We start from the raw sequence: 9,680 nt of genomic DNA on the forward strand, positions 1-9,680 counted from the left end.
TGTGGGAAGGGACCTGAAGGAGAATAGTAATAGCAATAATAGTAGTAATGGCAATGATAGTAAGAGTAGTAGTAGTATTACAGTCTTCTAAACTGTAGATTCATTGTGCAATGTCATCCTTATTGACAACCAGGTCCATCACTCTCTAGTTGTTCCAGACCTTCCACTCCCTTCTCAAACCTCCTGTCTCCCCACCTCCCCCATCCCTGACCCCCAGTGATCTGGTTCCCTACTTTATTAAGAAAACTGACACTATCAAACATGAGCTCCCTATAATCTGCTCTGCCCCTCCCCTTTCATGCCCCTTCTTCAACTCTCCATCTTTCCTAATAGTATCTCTATAGGTGGTCTCCTGCCTTCTCTCAAAATCCACCCCCTCCACCTGCACATCAGACCCCATTCCTTCACCCCTTATGAAAACACCTGCTCCCGCTTCCCTCCTTAACAGCCATCTTCAACTGTTCACTCTCCAATGGCTTCTTCCCCACTGCTTTCAAACATGCCCGTGTCTCTCTCATCCTAAAAACAAACAAACAAAAAAACAGACAAAAAAACCCCTCTCTTGACCCTACAGCTGTCTCCAGTTATCACCCCATCTCCCTCCTACCATTCCTCTCCCAAATCCTTGAGCAGGCTATCTACACCCACTGTTTCAAGTTCCTCTCCTCCAATTGTCTCCTTGACCCCCTCCCATCTGGCTTTCGTCACCTTAGCTCCACAGAAATCACCCTCTCAGAAGTCACCATTGACCTCCTTATTGCCAAATCCAATGGCCTCTACTCCATCTTAATCCTCCTCAGCCACTCAACTGCCTTTGACACTGTCAGCCACCCTTTTCTGGAAATATTATCAAACTTCAGCTTCTCTGACACTGTCCTCTCCTGGTTCTCCTCCTATCTCTCTGGCCACTCATTCTCAGTCTCTTTTGTTGGTTCCTCCTCTGCCTCCCACCTCCTAATTGTGGGTGTCCCTCAAGGTTCAGTTCTGGGTCCCCTTCTGTTCTCCATCTACATCTGCTCCCTTGGAGAACTCATTTTCTTCCATGGCTTCAATTACCACCTTTATGAAGATGATACCCAACTCTACATCTCTAGCCATGATCTCTCTCCCTCTCTGCAGTCTTTGCATTTTCTTCTGCCTTCAAGACATCTCTACTTGGATGTCCTCCCTTCTCCTCAAACTTAATAGGTTTTAAACTGAACTCATCTTCCCACCCAAATCATCACTTTTCCATCACTGTAGACAGCACCACCATCCTTCCTGTCTCACAAGCCTGTAACCTCCGCATTTTCCTTGACTCCTCTCTCTCTCATTCCCACACACATTCAATCCATCACTAAATCCTGTCAGTTCCACCTCCGCAACATCACTAAAATCCACAATTTCCTCTCCATCCAAACTGCTACCACATTAATCCAAGCAATTATCCTATCCCACCTTGATTACTGTATTGGCCTCCTTGCTGAGCTTCCTGCCTCCTGTCTCTCCCCACTCCAGTCCATACTTCACTCTGCTGCCTGTATCGTTTGCCTACAAAAAATTTCCGACCATGTTTCCCCACTCAAGAAACTCCAGTGGTTGCCCTTCCACCTCCACATCAAACTAAAACTTCTCACCATTGGCTTTAAAGCAGTCCATCACTTTGCCCCTTTTATGTCACCTCACTACTCTCCTACTACAACTCAACTCACATACTTTGCTCCTCTAATGCTAACCTTCTCATTGTACCTCAGCCTCATCTATCTCCCACCGACCTCTTGCCCACATCCTGCCTCTGGCCTAGAATGCCCTCGCTCCTCATAACTGACAGGCAATTACTCTCCCCCTGCTCCAAGGCCTTACTGAAGGCACATCTCCTCCAAGAGGCCTTCCCTGATTAAACTCTTTTTCTTCTCTTTGACGCCCTTCTGCATCTCTCTGACTTGCTCCCTCTCTTCTTCTCATCCCCGCTTCCAGTGCTACAGGACTTATTTACCTATCTGTAATTTATTTATAGTGATGGCTATCTCCCATTCTAGACTGTAAGCTCCTTGTGGACAAGGAATGTGTGTTGTACTGTACTCTCCCAAGTGTTTAGTATGATGCTCTGCACACAAGAAGCACTTGAATACCACTGATGAATTAATTGATTAATTGTCAAGAAGAACTCAAGCCAAGATTAGTACCTGGCATACCTCGTGTCCCCCAGCTAACATTCAACCTCAGGGGTTTTTTTTCTCTGTGTGTGTGTGTGTGTGTGTGTGTGTGTGTGTGTGTGTGTGTGTTTGTTTTACTACCACGGAAAGAGATTGAGGAAAAATGTTTATAGGCCTAGGAAGAATAGTAAAAGTTTGCAAGCCCTATAGGGCTCTTTCACAATAAACATTTATATGCCCTTTAGGCACCCGTTCTTTGAAAAAGAAAGGGGGGGGCAAAACCCAAACACAGGGAACTCAGACTCTGACATTAAGTTGAAAATCCCATAAATTCAGTCTGCCTGCAAGAGTCCAACCTACATGGGCTGTTTGAACCGAGGGTATCAGTGGCAGAGTGAAGTGGGAATCACACCAGGTCCAATGGTGAGGTCTTGGTCAGGACAGCTCTAGCTTCCCCTCAGAGAGGAGAAAGAAAATCAGAGGTGGCGGGGGGCAGGGAAGAAAGGAAGGAATCTTCTTTCTTAATTCATCTTAACTGAACAGGCCGGGGCAGTGGAAACACCCAGATTTTCATACCTCTAGATGGTTCCCAGGTTCTGTGGTCCGATACAGATAAACAGTGTCAGAACCCCCCGTGTCTTTTATCACAGTCAGTAAGATTTCCATCCCCTCTCATCCCCCTTCTCTTCTAAAGTCCCCAGCAAGATCATATTAGGTTAATAGTAGTGATAGTATTGATTAAGCACTTGCTGTGTGAAGAGCACTGTACTAAGTGCTGGGAAAAACATCCCCTGTCCCTCGAGGGGCTCAAAATAGGTTGTGGGGGAGGACAAGAGACAGGTACATTGGGAGCAATGAAACAAACATTAAGATAGCACAAGGGACCAAGAAAAATACACACTATGCAAAATTAAACAATGGTCAAACGCTCACTACAATGCTCTGCACCCAAAGATTAAACATCAAAACGGCACAAGTTACCAAGACAAATATGCAATACACAAAATAAAACTATGGTCAAGGGCTTAATACAGTGATCTACACCCAGTCAACACTTCATAAATACCACTGATTAATTGATGGTATTTCTTTCCCTACCCTCTGGGCTCCCAGGAAATGGATTGGAAAGAATCAAGGAAACACTAATTGACTGCTCTCCCAAACCAGGTATGTGTCCATTGGTTCATCTGGAAATTGACACCACTTGGACAGCATGGACGGGGCAAGAAGAAGAACAAGTTTAAACATACTCTTCACCCTAGAGAGAGGTTTGGCCCTTGCTGCCTAGTGTCGGGAATAGCAGGCCGACATCAATGGGGAAGTTGAAGGAAGGGACTGATACCCTGAAGGGGTCTGAATCCCAGGCAGGTCCAGGAGGCTGGACTGACTCCTCAATGAGCTGAGAATATGTATGAAATCAGCTTGGGTTCCGCTTTTTTTTTTGTAGCTCTCCTGTGCCCTTTGAACTCTGCAGTTTCGCTGGATATGGCTTGTCTGCTCCTGTAACAGTTTCAAATATGATATGACTCCAGGGGGATATGTTTTAATGGATAATTTATCTGCTCTGCTTTCTGCTCTCATTTGTCATTTATAGTCAATATACTGAATTTCAATTTTTATTTCTTTTGGAAAAAAAAATCTGCAAGGCTTAGAAACTTACTGTATTGGGAACTGTAGGAGTAAGGGTGGGTGTAGGGGAATATTATATCATACACTAAGCAAATCCATGTTATCACAGGGCATGCTATTCTGCTAAATTGAAAGTATATGTCACATGAGATTCAGGTCATGACCTGCTGGCAAGACTCAATCCACTAGGAAGGGTTTTCCATGCAGTTAACTTGGTATAATCCATCCAGATTCCAAGAGAAGAAAGAAAACAGAATAATTATTTGTCTGAGAGGGGATACCATATAAAGCTTTGTGAAAGTTGTTTGCTCCCTCCTCTCTCTCCTTCCTCTCCCCTCTTTCCTTCCCTTCTCTCTTCTCTTTTTTCTCCCCCCACCTCTCTGGATTTGTTTCCCTTTAGATTCTTAGGATTTAGCTATTGTCTAAACAGATTAGAAAATGTAAACTGGAGAGCACTCTGGTTAAGTCATTAAAGTCAGCATTCAAGACCTCTGAGAGGAGGTATTTACGTTATTAGATCATTGGCAAATGGCTACTTCTTGTGGTCAGATGAAGCTGTATATTACCACTCCTACAAGGTTCATATAAGTCTAAGTAGTCCCCATATGGAAAATACCCCTCAGTTGATGTTGTGCATCCCTGACAGATGATGGAAATAGTAAAAGGGATGATGTGAGCTGATTTACAGTAAAAGAGTGAGTGTGGAGAGGGAACAGAAACTCTAAAGGAATAAGAGAGTGGGGGAAGAGAAAACAGAGAGGGAGTGAAAAATCAGGAAACATGGAGGCCACGGGCAAGGTCCATTTAAAGGAATCAAAATTCCAGAATACAGCCATTCAGTGAGGAATGAGGCCAGTTTGAACGATGACCTTTCCTTTCCGAATCACAGAGGAGAATCTGAGAAGTAGCCGACACAGTACATTTAAGTCATCTGACCTGAGATGTGCAACTAGAGAAACCAAGAAAGAAGAACAGGAAGTATTATATTTCTGTGTCCCTAAAAATGCTTCCCCTTTTGGAACTTCTTTTCAGTCAAGATTTCCAGGAGATGAGGCTCTGGGCTCCATCTCTGCATCTTGTCTGGACATTCCTTCTCTCACTTTCTTGCCTCTTCTCCCCATATGAATCTAAATGAGTTCTCAGATGGAGCCAAAAATGTATCTGGCTTCTGTGCTGGACCACCCCCTTCCCAGACATCAGCTCAGGTTTCAGTGGGAAGCTGTACATTTTCTGGACTGCGTCATTCCCACACAAAGTGGGTTCTTCCTAGTTCTAATTTCAATGCTGGTCAGACACACAAACCAGCTTCCTGTCTCCACCGTTGCCGATTTCCTGGAGACAGGAGGTGGTTAAATTGAATCTTTCATCTCTCTGAACTGCTGGGACACCGTTGATATTTGGGAGGGATCTGGTGCTGAAAAATGAGAAAGAATAAGTGTAACTGGCCAGAGCAAGAAATGGGGAATTAAAAAAAAAATTTAGGAAAGGGATGACCTAAGTTTCATTAAACCTTTTCCACGGTGACCCTCAAATTTGACGTTCAGTTGACTTCCCAAACTCCAAGACAAATCTTGAGAAATGAGCTTGTCTACACAATCACGGGATGGAGAGTAGTGGAAATTATTCGGATAACCGCCTTTCTCTCAACTGCCCCGGCAAAAAAAAGTCAGGGTGTAAAGTCTTGGTGGGGAAGATTGCTTAAAAATCTTAAAAATGCTTAAAAATGTTGTTATGATTATTATTATTATTATTTTCCCATATATGTCTCCAGTCCCCTCACCCCCCCTTTTGATTTTTAGTTTGTGAACCCCTTTAGGACACCAGGGACTGGATTTAAATCCTCATCTGTGTCTTCTTTTCCAGCATTTAATACAGTGCTCTGCACACAGTGAGTTGTTAATAAACATTACTACTACTGCCAATTGAAATATCAATATACAGCTAGGGACAGAAGATGGGAGTAATTGTTAAGGTAATCAAAGGACACCTAAGTGCAGAAGATGAGTGCAAGAATGTAACTACGAAGGATGGAAATTAACTGGGGGGAGATTAACTGGGGGAGTGGAAAGAGCCCGGGTTTGGGAGTCAGAGGTCATGGGTTCTAATCCCGGCTCTGCCACTTGTCAGCTGTGTGACTTTGGGCAAATCACTTCACTTCTCTGTGCCTCAGTTACCTCATCTGTAAAATGGGAATTAAAACTGTGAGCCCCATGTGGGACAACCTGGTCACCTTGTATCCCTCCCAGCGCTTAGAACAGTGCTTTGCACATAGTAAGCACTCAATAAATGCCATCATCATTATTATTGTTACTCAGTGTTTAGAACAGTGCTTTGCAAATAGTAAGCATTTAAAAAATACCATTAAAAAAACTAGTAGTACAGTGCACAAACACTTAGTGCAGTGCTCTCCACACAGTAAGCGCTCAAAAAATACGACTGAATGAATGAATGAGGTGGGTTTGAGGAAGGGTGTTGAAGTTTGGGAGAGCTGTGATCTGGCCCATTTGAAGGGAGAGAGAGTTCCAGGTTCAGTCTTGGAAAGGAAATTTGACAGAAAGGAAAGAAAGTAAGTAGCTACAGGTTTTGGCAAGCTTTAGAGAAGTTTGGGCTCAGAACACAGCATATAAGCCGAGACCTTCCACCTGATTCAGGTTTCCTTATGAAATTCTGCCCAGCATCAGAGGTCCCATAAGGGATCAGGTGGCCACCCTGACTTCACTTAAGCTCACCTTCTTTTTTTTCTTTTCCTCTTAAGGAAAAACATCATCATTTACCTTGGGCTCTTGCCATGTCCCCAACAAATGGACTCAGGAACTAACCCCAACTACAGCAGCAATTATAAGCCAGAGCAGGGAAAAAAAATAAGATCATTACCCTGGCATCAGGTTGTCATGAGTATCAGCGCCTCACGCTTCTCACCCAGGACTGCGTGTCTTGCCCCTCGACAGAAAGTATTTCACCGTGCCGCAGGGGCACTTGAGGAATGGGATCCATCCTACCTGAGAATGTCAAGTCGGCCCCTTCAGTGAGGGGTCACTTAGCACGGCAGAGATATCGCTCTCCGTTAGTCAGGGGAAGACTTGTTCAGTGCCTCTTACAGAGGTCACTGGTAAATACTGGTGGTATTTCCCTGTTCAGCAGAGAGGAGGGCTTCTGGGGCCTGCAGGGAACAGGATCACAAAGATCTCCTGGCTTCAATAAGTACTAAGGAATCACACAGCCCATTGTGGAGCCTGTGCCTGGGTCCAAGGTTTGATGTGACTGGCTGAGTGAGCACCCCCTCATTAAGTGTTCCTGCTGCAGGGTTAGAGGCACTGAACTGCGTTAACACCGGAGAGCGGATCTATCCAGAAAGGACAGACCTGCGGAATGGGGCTGTCTGGAGCACGAGGGGAGCGGTCCCGGGGCAGCCCGGATGAAGGGATGTCACTTAGAAAGCGTTTCGAGCTCCAGGGCGTTTAAAATGAAATGAAAGTTTTCCAAATGCTTGGGGTGAGAGAGAGAGACAGACATTCTCTTCATTTGTAAGGCAATTTGGAGACATTGAATGGAAAAGTAGATATATTTAAAGTATAAGTTTTAATCCTTTGCTGACTCTGTTCTTGGTAAAATATTCTTAGAAGGCTGACTTTTTTTTCCTGGTAGCTGTTTCCATTATCATTGGAGATTATGCACACACACACACACACACACACACACACACACACACACACACACACACACACACACACACCCTATTTGAATGGGGAAAATCCTTTGTGGCTATTTTCGTTGATGTCCTTGTTTATGAACATTCTCAGAGATTTCCACACCATTTTAACATTTCAAAATGTTATCAGAACCTGAGATGCTCCCCTACGGAGCCTGGCAGTAATAAAGCTTTGTATGGGAGGGGTGCTCCCAAATTAATGGAGGTTTTCTTTCCAGTTTTTTGGTATCTGATTCCCAAAAGGGCTGTACATGTTTGAAATGGGAAGGGACTTCTCCGAAGAGCATTCCAGAGCTGCAATTCCAGGGAAAGCCAAGTCTTGTGTCCAGCAGAAAAACGTGACAATGTGTTACTCTTTCCCCAGTCCCTTGGGAGAACATGTAATGGATCGTCTCTCCCCCCTTTTTCCTTTCATTGGTCAATCAATTAGTGATATTTATTGAATGCTTACTGTGTGCAGAGCATTGTACTAAGTGCTTGGGAAAGTACAATGCAGTAGAGCAGGTAATAATAATAATAATGTTGTTATTTGTTAAGTGCTTACTATATGCCAAGCATTGTTCTAATCGCTGGGATAGATACAAGGTGATCAGGTTGTCCCACGTGGGGCTCACAATCTTCATCCTCATTTTCCAGATGAGGGAACTGAGGTACAGAGAAGTGAAATGATTTGCCCAAAGTCACACAGCTGACAAGTGGTGGAGCCGGGATTAGAACCCATGACCTCTGATTCCCAAGCCCGGGCTCTTTCCACTGTACCACACTGCTTCCCCATCTCTGCCCACAAGCAGTTGACAGTCTACAGGGAGAGACAGACATTAAAATAAATTACAGATTGAGGAAATGGGAGAGAATACGAATATGTATGTAAGTGGTTTGGGGATGAGGTTGGGCTTTAGGGGAACAGAACCAAGGACACAGGCAATGCAGCAGGGAGAGCAAATAGGAGAAATGAGAGTTTAATCAGGGAAGGTCTCTTGGAAGAGATGCCAAGCAGAGTGGCCTAGTGGATAGAGCTCAGGCCTAGGAGTCAGAAGGACCTGGTTTCTAATTCTAGCTCCTCCATTTATCTGCTGTGTGACCTTGGGCAAGTCACTTAACTTCTCTGAAACTCAGTTACCTCATCATGGAGATTAAGACTATGAGCCCCGTGTGAGACATGGGCTGTGTCCAATCTGATTTTATCTTGTATAATACTAATAACTGTGGTATTTAAGCACTTACAGTATGCCAGACATTGTACTAAGCGCTGGGGTGGATACAACCAAATCATGTTGAACACAGTCCCTGTCCCACATGGGGCTCCCAGTCTCAATCCCCATTTTACAGATGATGTAAATGAGGCACAGAAAATTATGGTATTTGTTAAGTGCTTACTATGTGCCAGGCACTGTTCTAAGCACTGGGGTAGATACACGGTAATCAGGTTGTCCCACGTGGGGCTCACAGTCTTTAATCCCCATTTTTCAGATGGGTAACTGAGGCACAGAGAAGTTAAGTGGCTTGCTTAAGGTCACACAGCAAACAAGTGGCAGAGTCGGAATTAGAACCCATGTCCTCTGACTCCCAAGCCTGTGCTCTTTTCATTAAGCCAAGCTGTTGCATCTACCTGAGCACTTAGTACAGTCAGTCAATTGTATTTATTGAGCCTTTACTATGTACAATAAATGGACACATTCCATACCTGGCACCTAGTAAGCACTTAACTACAGTAAAATAAAAGAAAAAAAGTGTGACTTTAGAAGGGCTTTGAGTGAGGAGAATGATGGGCTGGTATATATATATAGAAAAATAATAATAATGATGGATTTATTAAGCACTTACTATGTGCAAAGCACTGTTCTAAGTGCTGGAGAGGTTACAAGGTGATCAGGTCATCCCACGTGGGGCTCCCAGTCTTAATCCCCATTTTACAGATGAATGGGGGAGAGATTTTCAGGCCAGAGAGAGGAGGTGAGGAATGAGCTGGAGTAGACATAGGTGAGATCAAGGTTGAGTAAGTTGGCATTAGGAGAGCAAAAGTGCAGGCTGGGTTGAGGTTGGGAATCAGCAAGATAAGCCCCACTCAATTTTTTTTGAGTAGCAGAGAACAGGTATTCTTGATTGTGTGAAATGAGCTGTGTTAGTTTAATTTCAACTTGATGTGCCTTTTGGCATCACTTTAAGAAAGAAAAATGAACTTAAAATAACTGTTGGGCAACCTAGCC

This window comes from Tachyglossus aculeatus, chromosome 8, assembly GCF_015852505.1.
Source record: "Tachyglossus aculeatus isolate mTacAcu1 chromosome 8, mTacAcu1.pri, whole genome shotgun sequence".
Lineage (NCBI taxonomy): Eukaryota > Metazoa > Chordata > Mammalia > Monotremata > Tachyglossidae > Tachyglossus > Tachyglossus aculeatus.